Genomic DNA, 13040 nt, shown 5'->3' with positions numbered 1-13040 from the left:
ATTGCTTTCTTTATAACTATATATATATATGTGTGTGTGTGTGTATATATATATATATATATATATATAAATATATATAATATTTATTTATTTATTATAGAAATAATAGAATTCTAAAGTGAGAAAGATGTTAGATGTTATCCGCCCATCTTTCATTCTTTGCGGAAATTCTTTCTACAACCTCTGCTTGAGTACTAATTTTAGAGACTAGTAGACTACAGCTGTATGATCTGGGTGCTTTTGCCTCATTGGAAAGATAACCTTTTACTGGCTGGAGAACCACTTTTCTGTACCTTCTGAAATAATATATTAGAATGAAACTTTTTAGAATTCTACAAAGCAGATGCTGAGAACAGTAGCTAAGCTGGGTGCTTGATACCTAAATGGACCTATTTAGGAGATTGAAAAGCCTGTCCTGTTTGCAATAGCCCATCAACCATCTCTCTCTGTTAGCCTTGAGAATCTTCTTTATTAAAGGATTGCTAGAGTGCTGTGCCATTTCCTAGCAAATGAAGTTAGTGGGGATTCAAGGGTATTCTGAGAGCTTCCAGTGTGTTCCCTGGAGTTTGAGGACCTCATTCCTGAAATGTTTAATGGTTAGAGGCTTTGCCTGTAGCTGCCCATTCCTGGTGACCTATTGAAGAGACTGCACTGGAAAGGAGCTACACTATCTCTCATCATGCAGCGAAGGTACATGTTTTCCAGGGATCCAATGGTCATATAGAAGGGAGCTGGTCTGGGTCTTCTTAAGAGAGAGTCAACAAAATAGGAACTTCTAGAGAGGCAAAGGAATCCCAATAGACAGTGGGCAGCCAGGGAGAAGCTGGAAGCCACTCATGGAAGGAGAGAAATTGACTCAGTCAAAGGAACCCAGCCTGATGCCTGGGAGAAACCCCCAAATGCCTGTGAAAGAAACATAATTGTCCTTCTTTCCCCAACAAGGTGCTACTGCCAGATCACAGCCATATCTACCACTTTGCCCTTTGTCTCTAATCTCCTCTCCCCTGGGGTTTGCCCTGAAAGAAGCAATCACAGCAACTGGCAATCTGGGGAAGGAGACGGAGCAAAGAAGAGAGACTAAGTCAACCATGAATCCTTCCCCAAACTTCCCCTCTGGAATTTAGCTTCCATGCTGGGAAGAGAGACTAAGTCAACCATGAATCCTTCCCCAAACTTCCCCTCTGGAATTTAGCTTCCATGCTGGGAAGAGAGAAGTCGTAAGTTCCGACGAGTTTGGAGAGTTGATGTTACACTGGAGGGATATTTTAGTTACTGAAACAAAATTGTTCAGTTGATTGAAAGGGCCCCCAAATTAAGGAAGGGACCTGCTGGAGATTTCACTGAGGGGTAGGAGAGAACAAGTCAAAGCATTAAACTAGGAGGGGCAATGGGAGAAAGAACACAAGTATTCCTTTTTGCACCCAATAAATCTGTTATATTTCTAATCACTCATCTCTGTCTTTTCCCCAAACTGTCAGAGAATCAATCCTCTTCCTTTCAGCACTTTTTAAATTTAAATTTATTTATTTTTATTTCTTTTCAGCATAACAATATTCATTGTTTTTGAACCACACCCAGTGCTCCATGCAATACGTGCCTTCCCTAATACCCACCACCTTGTTCCCCCAACCTCCCACACCCCACCCCTTCAAGACCCTCAGGTTGTTTTTCAGAGTCCATAGTCTCTCATGGTTCACCTCCCCTTCCAATTTCCCTCAACTCCCTTTTCAGCATTTTTACAAATCTTAGGGGTTTTAAGAGCTCACAGACTCAGGCCCCTCCCCTCCCAGTAAGATTAAATATGCTTACCATCTCATGTGACAGAGTTTTGGTGCGACATTGTTATCCTCCAGTTACATGTGCAGTGACACCCTTGCTGCCTGGGGTTTGGGCACCAGACCCTCATCAATGCAGGGTATCACGTGGTTGATTCTTACTCAGTTTTGTTTCTTTAAACCCCTTGTAATTTTTCCTATCAGCTGTTTTTCCCTCAAAGATTTTATTTATTTTAGAGAGTCATGGGCAGGGGTCAGGAACAGAGGGAGAAAGGGAATCTCAAGCAGACTCTGTGCTGAGCATGGAGCCCAAGGTGGGTCCCTATCGCACAACCCTGAGACCAAGACCTGACCAGAAATCAAGAGTCAGGCTCTTAACCGACTGCGCCACCCAGGCGCTCTTCATAAGAGCTGCTTTAAGTCAAACCTCTGCTATTGTTTACTTGTGTATTTTTAAAGACTCAGAAGCAGGATATATATATATACATATATATATGTATATATATATATATATAATTTTTTCCCTGTGAAGTTTTATTTTAATTAAATTAATTAATTAGACTGACAGATCACAAGGAGGCAGAGAGGCAGGCGGGGGGGATGGGGAAGGAGGCTTCCCACTGAGCAGAGAGCCCGATGCAGGGCTCAATCCCAGGACCCTGAGATCATGACCCTAGCGGAAGACAGAGGCTTAACCCACTGAGCCACTCAGGTGTCCCATGTGAAGTTTTATTTTAAAGATAGATTTTGAGTGATGCCAAAACTGAGTATTCTAAATCTTAATTCTCTCATCTGTGACAAGAAGTCATCCTTCCTAGCTTGGTGTCATTGGCCAATCTTATAAGCAATCCTTCCGCGACTTCATGGAAATGATTGACAGGCAGGATATTGTCATGGTCATGAGAATGGACTCTGGAACCAGATTCCTTGAGTTGAACTCCTGGCTCTTTTAGCTATATAATCTTGGCACATTACTAAAGCCCTCTGGACCTCAGTTTCTTCCTATATAAAATAGGAAACGAATAATAATTTACCATTATTATTGTACCTACGATATCCTTTAGTTAACAAACTACCTTGAAACTTAGTGGCTTATGATAACATTTATTTAGTTTATAATTCTCAGGTTTGCAGTATAGCTGGGTCTGAGGGTAGGAGCCTTCATTTGTCTGTGGTCAGCTGCAGGTTAAGCAGGCAGCTCTGTTTTTGAAGGTGGGCTAGCCATTAGCCGAAATGCTTCAGCTCATTCACCAGCAGGCCAGCTTGGGCTTATTTTCATGGCGTGGAGTGGGAAATCATGCAGGGCCTCTTGAGGCTGAGCCTTGCATCTGACACAGTTACTTCTACTACTCTATTGGCCAAAGCAAGTCACTGAGCCAGGCCAGATTTAGGGGTGGGGAAAGGTGTTCCATCACTTCTTCATGGGAGGGGCTGCAGAGACACATTGCAGGGGCATGGGTACAGGGAGAAGTAAGGATTTGGGGCATTTTGGGGGGGGTAGTTACAAATAAATTCCTTTTCTCTTTCTTTCTTTCTTTTAAATACAGTGTTATATTGGTTTCAGGTGTGCAATATAGTGATTCAACAATTCTACACATTTCTCAGTGCTCATTACTCTTTTTTTTTTTAGAGTTTATTTGAGAGAGAGTGACAGCTAGAGAGAGAGAGGGCATACCCACAGAAGGAGAGAGAGAAAGAGAAGCAGACTCTCCACTGAGCAGGAAACCCAATGCAGGACTGATCCCAGGATTCTGGGATCATAACCTGAGCCAAAGGCAGGAGCTTAACCAACTGAGCCACCCAGGAGCACCTCTCAGGGCTCATCATGATACATGTATTCCTTTTTTTTTTTTTTTTTTTTTTTTTTAGAGACAGAGAAAGTGAGCATGCATACACATGTGGATGCAAGCTGGGTGGGGGCAGAAGGAGAGGGAGAATCTTTTTTTTTTTTTTTTTTTGAGAGGGAGAATGTTAAGCAGGCTCCATGACCAGTCCTGAGTCTCACGTGGGGCTCAATCTTACCACCCCAAGATCAAGATCTGAGCTGAACTTGAGTTGGACACTTATCAGACTGAGCCATCCAGATGACCTCCTGATAACTGTACTCTTTTTTTAAATTTTATTTTTTATTAACATATAATGTATTATTAGCCCCAGGGGAACAGGTCTGTGAATCGCCAGGTTTATAAACTTCCCAGCACTCACCATAGCACATACCCTCCCCAATGTCCATAACCCAACCACCCTCTCCCCAGCAACCCTAAGTTTGTTTTGTGAGAATAAGAGTCTCTTATGGTTTGTCTCCCTCCCGATCCCATCTTGTTTCATTTTTTCCTTCCCTACCCTCCAACCCCCCCACATTGCCTCTCAAATTCTTCATATCAGAGAGATCATATGATAATTGTCTTTCTCTGATTGACTTATTTTGCTCAGCATAATACCCTCTAGTTCCATCCACATCATTGCAAATGGCAAGATTTTATTTCTTTTGATGGCTGCATAGTAGTCCACTGTGTGTGTGTGTATATATATATATATATATATATATATATATATATATACCACCTCTTCTTTATCCATTCATCTGTCAATGGACATCCAAGTTCTTTCCATAGTTTGGCTATTGTGGACATTGCTGCTATAAACATTCGGGTGCACGTGACCCTTTGGATCACTACATTTGTGTCTTTAGGGTAAATACTCAGTAGTGCAATTGCTGGGTCATAGGGTAGCTCTATTTACAACTTTTTGAGGAACCTCCATGCTGTTTTCCAGAATGGTTGCACCAGCTTGCATTCCCACCAACAGTGTAGGAGGGTTCCCCTTTCTCCGCATCCTCGCCAGTGTCTATCGTTTGCTGACTAGTTAATTTTAGCCATTCTGACTGGTGTGAGGTGATATCTCATTGTGGTTTTGATTTGTATTTCCCTGATGCCGAGTGATGTTGAGCACTTTTTCATGTGTCTGTTGGCCACTTGGATGTCTTCTTTGCAGCAATGTCTGTTCATGTCTTCTGCCCATTTCTTGATTGGATTATTTGTTCTTTGGGTGTTGAGTTTGATAAGTTCTTCATAGATTTTGGATATTAGCACTTTATCTGGTATGTCATTTGCAAATATCTTCTCCCATTCTGTCAGTTGTCTTTTGGTTTCGTTGACTGTTTGCTGTGTGAAAGCTTTTGATCTTGATAAAGTCCCAATAGTTCATTTTTGCCCTTGCTTCCCTTGCCTTTAGCAATGTTCCTAGGAAGAAGTTGCTGTGGCTGAAGTCGAAGAGGTTGCTGCCTGTGTTCTCCTCAAGGATTTTGATGGATTCCTTTCTCACATTGAGGTCTTTCATTCATTTTGAGTCTGTTTTTGTGTGTGGTGTAAGCAAATGGTCCAATTTCATTTTTCTGTATGTGGCTGTCCAATTTTCCCAACACCATTTATTGAAGAGACTGTCTTTTTTCCATTGGACATTCTTTCTTGATTTGTCAAAGATTAGTTGACCATAAAGTTGAGGGTGTATTTCTGGGCTCTCCATTCTGTTCCATTGATCTATATGTCTTTTTGTGCCAGTGCCATACTGTCTTGATGATGACAGCTTTGTAATAGAGCTTGAAGTCTGGAATTGTGATGCCACCAACTTTGGCTTTCTTTTTCAACATTCCTCTGGCTATTTGAGGTATCTTCTGGTTCCATGTAAATTTTAGGATTATTTTTTTCCATTTCTTTGAAAAGAAAAATGGATGGTATTTTGTTAGGGAATGCATTAAACATATAGCTTGCTTTAGGTAGCAGAGACATTTTCACAATATTTGTTCTTCCAATCTATGAGCATGGGACGTTTTTCCATTTCTTTGTGTCTTCCTCAATTTCTTTCATGAGTACTTTATAGTTTTCTGAGTACAGACTCTTTGCCTCTTTGGTTAGGTTTATTCCTAGGTATCTTATGGTTTTGGGTGCACTTGTAAATGGGATTGACTGCTTAATTTCTCTTTCTTCTGTCTTGTTGTTTGTGTAGAGAAATGCAACTGATTTCTGTGCATTGATTTTATATCCTGACACTTTACTGAATTCCTGTACAAGTTCTAGCAGATTTTGGAATGGAGTCTTGGGTTTACCACATAAAGTATCATATCATCTGCAAAGAGTGAGAGTTTGACTTCTTTGCCGATTTGGATGCCTTTTATTTCTTTTTGTTGTCTGATTGCTGAGGCTAGGAGTTCTAGTACCATGTTGAATAGCAGTGGTGATAATGGACATCCCTGCTGTTCCTGACCTTGGTGGAAAAGCTCTCAGTTTTTCTCCATTGACAATGATATTTGCTGTGGGTTTTTCATAGATGGCTTTGATGATATTGAGGTATGTATCCTCTATCCCTACATTTTGAAGAGTTTTGATCAAGAAAGGATGCTGCAAAGGAAACAGTCAGCAAAACAAAGAGGCAACCCATGGAATGGGAGAAGATATTCACAAATGACAGTACAGACAAAAGGATGATATCCAGGACCTATGAAGAACTTCTCAAACTCAACACACACAAAACAGATAATCATGTCAAAAAATGGGCAGAAGACATGAACAGATACTTCTCCAATGAAGACATACAAATGGCTATCAGACCCATGATAAAATGTTCATCATCACTAGCCATAAGGGAGATTAAAATCAAAACCACATTGAGATACCAGCTTACACCAGTTAGAATGGCTAAGATTAACAAGACAGTAAACAACGTGTGTTGGAGAGGATGTGGAGAAAGGGGAACCCTCTTAAACTGTTGGTGGGAATGCAAGTTGGTACAGCCACTTTGGAAAACAGTGTGGAGATTCCTTAAGAAATTAAAATTAGAGCTTCCCTATGACCCTGCAATTGCAGTACTGGGTATTTACCCCAAAGATACAGATGTAGTGAAAAGAAGGGCCATTGTACCCCAATGTTAATAGCAGCAATGGCCACAGTTGCCAAACTGTAGAAAGAACCAAGATGCCCTTCCACAGATGAATGGATAAGGAAGATGTGATCCATATACATTATGGAGTATTATGCCTCCATCAGAAAGGATGAATACCCAACTTTTGTATTAACATGGACATGACTGGAAGAGATTACGCTGAGTGAAATAAGTCAAGCAGAGAGAGTCAATTATCATATGGTTTCACTTATTTGCGGAGCATAAGAAATAACACAGAGGACATGGGGAGATGGAGAGGAGAAGGGAGTTGAGGGAAATTGGAGGGGGAGATGAACCATGAGAGACTATGCACTCTGAAAAACAATTTGAGGGTTTTGAAGGGGCAGGGGGTGGGAGATTGAGTGAGCCTGGTGGTGGGTATTATGGAGGGCATGTATTGCATGGAGCACTGGGTGTTGTGCATAAATAATGAATTGTGGTACACTGAAAAGAAATTAAAAAAATAAAAAATTTAAAAAAAAGAAAGGATGCTGTACTTTGTCAAATGTTTTTTCAGCATCTATTGATAGTATCATATGGTTCTTGTTCTTTCTTTTATTAATGTATTGTATCACATTGATTGATTTGCGGATGTTGAACTGACCTTGCAGCCCAGGAATAAATCCCACTTGGTCATGGTGAATAATCCTTTTAATGTACTGTTGGATTCTATTGGCTAGTATTTTGGTGAGGATTTTCGCATCTGTCTTCATCAAGGATATTGGTTTGTAATTCTCTTTTTTGATGGGGTCTTTGTCTGGTTTTGGGATCAAGGTAATGCTGGCCTTATAAAATGAGTTTGGAAGTTTTCCTTCCATTTCTATTTTTTGGAACAGTTTCAGGAGAATAGGAATTAATTCTTCTTTAAATGTTTGGTAGAATTCCCCTGGGAAGCCGTCTGGCCTTGGGCTCTGGTTTGTTGGGAGATTTTTGATGACCACTTCAATCTCCTTACTGGTTATGGGTCTGTTCAGGTTTTCTATTTCTTCCTGGTTCAGTTTTGGTGGTTTATACATCTTTAGGAATGCATCTATTTCTTCCAGATTGTCAAATTTGCTGGTGTATAGTTGCTCATAATATGTTCTTATAGTTGTAATTCTTTGGTGTTGGTTTTGATCTCTCCTCTTTCATTCATGATTTTATTAAAATCATTAAATCATTTATCTTTTCTTTTTGATAAGTCTGGCCAGGGGTTTATCAATCTTATTAATTTTTTCAAAGAACCAGCTCCTAGTTTTGTTGATTTGTACTTTTTTTTTTTTTTTTTTGGTTTCTATTTCATTGATTTCTGCTCTGATCTTTATTATATCTCTCCCCCTCTGGGTTTAGGCTTTCTTTGTTGTTCTTTCTCCAGCTCCTTTAGGTGTAGGGTTAGGTTCTGTATTTGAAACCTTTCTTGTTTCTTGAGAAAGGCTTGTATTGCTGTATATTTTTCTCTCAGGACTGCCTTTGCTGTGTCCCACAGATTTTGAACAGTTGTGTTTTCATTATCATTTGTTTCCATGAATTTTTTCAATTCTTTTTTAATTTCCTGGTAGAGCCATTCATTCTTTAGTAGGATGCTCTTTAGCCTTCATGTTTTTGGGTTCTTTCCAAATTTCCTCTTGTGAGTGAGTTCTAGCTTCAGAGCATTGTGGTCTGAAAATATGCAGGGAATGATCCCAATCTTTTGGTACCAGTTAAGACCTGATTTGTGATCCAGGATGTGATCTATTCTGGAGAATGTTCCATGTGCACTAGGGAAGAATGTGTATTCTGTTGCTTTGAGATGGAATGTTCTGAATATATCTGTGATGTCCATCTGGTCCAGTGTGTCATTTAAAGCCTTTATTTCCTTTTTGATCTTTTGCTTGGATGATCTGTCCATTTCAGTGAGGGGGGTGTTAAACTCCCCTACTATTATTATATTATTGTCGATGTGTTTCTTTGATTTTGTTATTAATTGGTTTATATATTTGGCTGCTCCCATGTTAGGGGCATAGGTATTTAAAATTGTTAAAATCTTCTTTTGGACAGACCCTTTGAGTATGATATAGTGTCCTTCCTCATCTCTTATTACAGTCTTTGGCTTAAAATCTAATTGATCTGATATAAGGATTGCCACCCCAGCTTTCTTTTGATGTCCATTAGCAAGGTAAGTTGTTTTCCACCCCTCCCCCACTTTAAATCTGGAGGTGTCTTTGGGTCTAAAATGAGTTTCTTGTAGACAGCATATTGATTTTTTTTTTAATCCATTCTGATACCCTGTGTCTTTTGATTGGGGCATTTAGCCCATTTACATTCAGGGTAACTATTGAGAGATATGTATTTAGTGCCATTGTGTTGCCTGTAAGGTGACTGTTACTGTATATTGTCTCTGTTCCTTTCTGGTCTACTACATTTAGGCTCTCTCTTTGCTTAGAGGACCCCTTTCAATATTTCCTGTAGAGCTGGTTTGGTGTTTATAAATTCTTTTAGTTTTGTTTGTCCTGGAAGTTTTTTTTATCTCTCCTTCTATTTTCAGTGATAACCTAGCTGGATATAGTATTCTTGGCTGCATATTTTTCTCATTTAGTGCTCTGAATATATTATGGCAGTTCTTTCTGGCCAGGTCTCTGTGGATAAGTCTGCTGCCAATCTAATATTTTTGCCATTGTCCCGGGTGGCTTTCAGGATTTTCTCTTTGTCACTAAGACTTGTAAGTTTTACTATTAGATGACAGGGTGTGGACCTATTCTTATTGATTTTGAGGGGGGTTCTCTGCACCTCTTGGATTTTGATGCTTATTCCCTTTGCCATATTGGGAAATTCTCTATAATAATTCACTCCAATATAACTTCTGCCCCCCCCTTCTTCTTCTGGAATCCCAATTATTCTAATATTCTTTCATCTTATGGTATCACTTACCTCTTGAGTTCTCCCCTTGTGGTCCAGTAGTTGTTTGTCCCTCTTTTGCTCAGCTTCTTTATGCTCTGTCATTTGGTCTTTTATATCACTAATTCTCTCTTCTGCTCTCAGAAGGAGCCTCCATTTTTTATTGCATCTCATTAATAGCTTTTTTGATTTCAGCTTGATTAGATTTTAGTTCTTTTATTTCTCCAGAAAGGGCTTTTATTTCTCCAGACAAGGTTTCTCTAATATCTTCCCTGCCTTTTTTGAGCCCAGCTAACACCTTGAGAATCATCATTCTGAACCCTAGATCTGACATATTACCAATGTCTGTATTGATTTGGTCCCTAGCCTTAGGTACTGCCTCTTGTTCTTTTTTTGTGGTGAGTTTTTCTGCCATGTCATTTTATCCAGATAAGAATACATGAACGAGAGAATAAAATACTAAAAGGGTGGCAGAGACCCCAGAGAAATGTGCATTAACCAAATCAGAAGAGATCCAAAATCCTGGGGAGAAGAAAGGGGGTAAAAAGAAGTTAAAAAATTTTTTAAAAATTAAAAAAAATTTTTTAAAAGTTTATATATATATATATATATATATATATATATATATATATAAGACTGGTGAATAGAACAGGGCCACCTACTTGATTTTGGGTGTATTTTGGTCTCTTAGAAGAAACTACCTCCCAAAATTGTATAGAAAGAGAAAAAATACACACACACACACACACACACACACACAAACAAACACATACACAAAATAAGGGTAAACATGACGAAGGAATGGAATATGACTATAAAGATGAAAATTTTAAAAAATTCTAAAAAAGGAGTTGATAAGTTGGTTAGGAAAAGAAAGAAAAAGGAAGTGGAGAGAATTGTTCAGGCTGGAGACTAGAACAAAGCCCTGTGCTAGATTTAGGGTGTATTTTGATCTATTAGAAGAAGTTGTATCCCAAAATTTTTTAGAAGACAAAACCCTATATGTATACAAAATATAAAGTTAGATACAATGAAGGATAAAATATGACTATAATAATGAAGGTTCAAACAGATTTTTTTAAAGAAAAGTATTGTTAAGATAAACTAGTTTAAAAATGTTAAAAGAGGAAAGAGCAAAAGTTACAAAAATTAGAATAAGAAAAAAATAAAATTAAAAAAAATTTAATTAATTTTGCAGGACTAAAGAATCATGGGGAGAAAGCCATGAATTCCATGCTTTGCTTTCTCCTCTTCTGGAATTCTACTGTTCTCCTTGATCAGTGAGCTTGGTCTTGGCTGGATGTTCTTGCTGGTCTTCTGGGGGAGGGACCTGTTGCCATGATTCTCAAGTGTCTTTGCCCGAGGTGGAATTGCACCACCCTTGCCAGGGCCCGGGCTAAGTAATCTGCTCGGGTTCGATATCAGAGCTTTTGTTCCCTGAATGCTTTCTATAGAGCTCTGGAGGATGGGAATGAAAATGGTGGCACAGAGGAACTGAGAGCTCAGGTCCCCACTCCTCAGTGTGCCCTTAGAGAAAAACACTCAATCCCTCTCATCTCCAGCTGCACTCGGGCTCACCCGGCCTGTGACCGAGCGTTTCTGTCTCTGGCACAGAGACTTCTGTTTGGAGTCTCCAAACCCAGCATATTCCTGCCTCCAAAGGAGGAACATGGGTCTCCCCGGATCTGCCACTTGTGGGGTCCCTGCTCAAAGAGCAGTGGTGTGACTGTGCCACAGATCACAGTTTAAGGTGACCCTGAGCTGAGAGCTCACTCCTTGGGTCTGTCTCTTTAGCTGGCTTCCCTACTCTAATACCTGTGAGCTCTGCTACACTCAGACACCTCTGATCCTTCTGTGACCCCTGCAGGATCTGAGACCATGCTATCCCTATGAGGTCTCCACCCCTGCTTAGCCAGCTGTAAATCTATGGACCAGTTTACATGTTTAAGAGCATGGGCTTTGGAGTCAGACCTGTGCTGGGATGTGAGTTCTATACTTTCCTAGCTTTGTGTCCTTGGACTAGATGTATTACCTCTCTACATCTCAGTTTCCTTACTGTAAGTGACTATAATATTGAATCCCTGTATTAGTTTCCTAAGGTCATGACAACACTACCACAAGTTGGGTGGCTTAAAAAATAAAAACTTATTCTCTTACAGTCTGGAAGTTAGGCATCCAAAATCAAGGTATTAGAAGGAACTTGCTTTATTTGAAGGCTCTAGGGAAGGATTATCCCTTGCCTCTTCTAGCTTCTGATGATTGCTGACAATCCTATTAAGTGAAACTGGGTGCACCTCTTAGTGGATGTTAAGCCAAAAGACATGACCAAGTCAAAGAATAGGAAAGGGAGAATTCTACTTGTAACAAGAAAAGGAGAACACTGGGTATACTTCCTAAAACAATTATCTCCTTGAACAACAAAAATGGGGAAGTCTTAAGCTAAGGGTGTATATATATTCATGAAGGGAATTGCAGTAAAAGTCATTTTTTTTTTTTTTTTTTTTTTTTTTACTGGAGCGCTTGGGTGGCTCAGCTGGTTAAGTGGCTGCCTTCAGCCTAGGTCATGATCCCAGGCTTCTGGATCGAGCCCTGTGCTGAGTTCCTTGTTCAGTGGGGAGTCTGCTTCTCCCTCCCTCTCTCTCTGCTACTTCCCCAGCTTGTGCTCTCTATCTCTCAAATAAATAAAATCTTTTTTAAAAAAAGAGTGGGGGTAGGGGAGAGAGGCAGAGGAAGAGGGAGAAGCAAATTCCCTGCTGAGCAGGAAGCCTGCTGGAGGGCTTGATCTCAGGACCCCGGGATCATGACCTGAGCCGAAGGCAGATAGATGCTTAACTGACTGAGCCATCCAGGTGCCCCCACTTTTTTAAAAATAAAGATTATTTATTTGAGATAGAGAGGACAGAGAGGGAGCCAGAGGGAAAGAATCTCAAGCAGATTCCTGCTGAGCATGGAGCCCCATGTGGGGTTCGATCTCATGATCCTGAGATCATGACCTGAGCCAAAATCAAGAGTTGGCTGCTCAACCATTTGAGTCATCCAGGCATCACAAAAGCCATCTTAAGGTGACAGAGTCAAGGTCTTAGTTGGTCAGAGTCCTGCAAGTGTCAGTATCATCAATTCTCTGTTTCAGTTGGTCTGGTATCTGAGTGCTCAAATGAGTTCAGATCTTGCAGAGGTAACTCAAGAATGTACTCAGGTCAATCTTTGCTTTTGAATCAGTGCTGGGAGTTCGACTACTGATAAATTGTCCTGATATGATTAGACTATTGCCTGGCTTGAGAGTGGCAGTTTGGTCTACATTCTTTTGTTCCCTTAAAAATAATTAGCTGATGCTGTCTATTTTTCTGCAGTCTTGGAAAGTTCTGCAAGATCTGTGCTTTGGGCAAGTAGTGCTGGTAAGGTATAGATTACAAAATGACTGGAGGCCTAAAATGACTTTACTTGTGTCAAGAAAGCTATGTCTCAGGGCACCTG

This window comes from Enhydra lutris, unplaced genomic scaffold (assembly GCF_002288905.1).
Source record: "Enhydra lutris kenyoni isolate GAN:26980312 unplaced genomic scaffold, ASM228890v2 scaffoldscaffold11, whole genome shotgun sequence".
In the NCBI taxonomy this organism is placed as follows: Eukaryota; Metazoa; Chordata; class Mammalia; order Carnivora; family Mustelidae; genus Enhydra; species Enhydra lutris.
The sequence above is the reverse complement of the archived record's forward strand: the minus strand, read 5'-3'. Positions refer to the sequence as shown.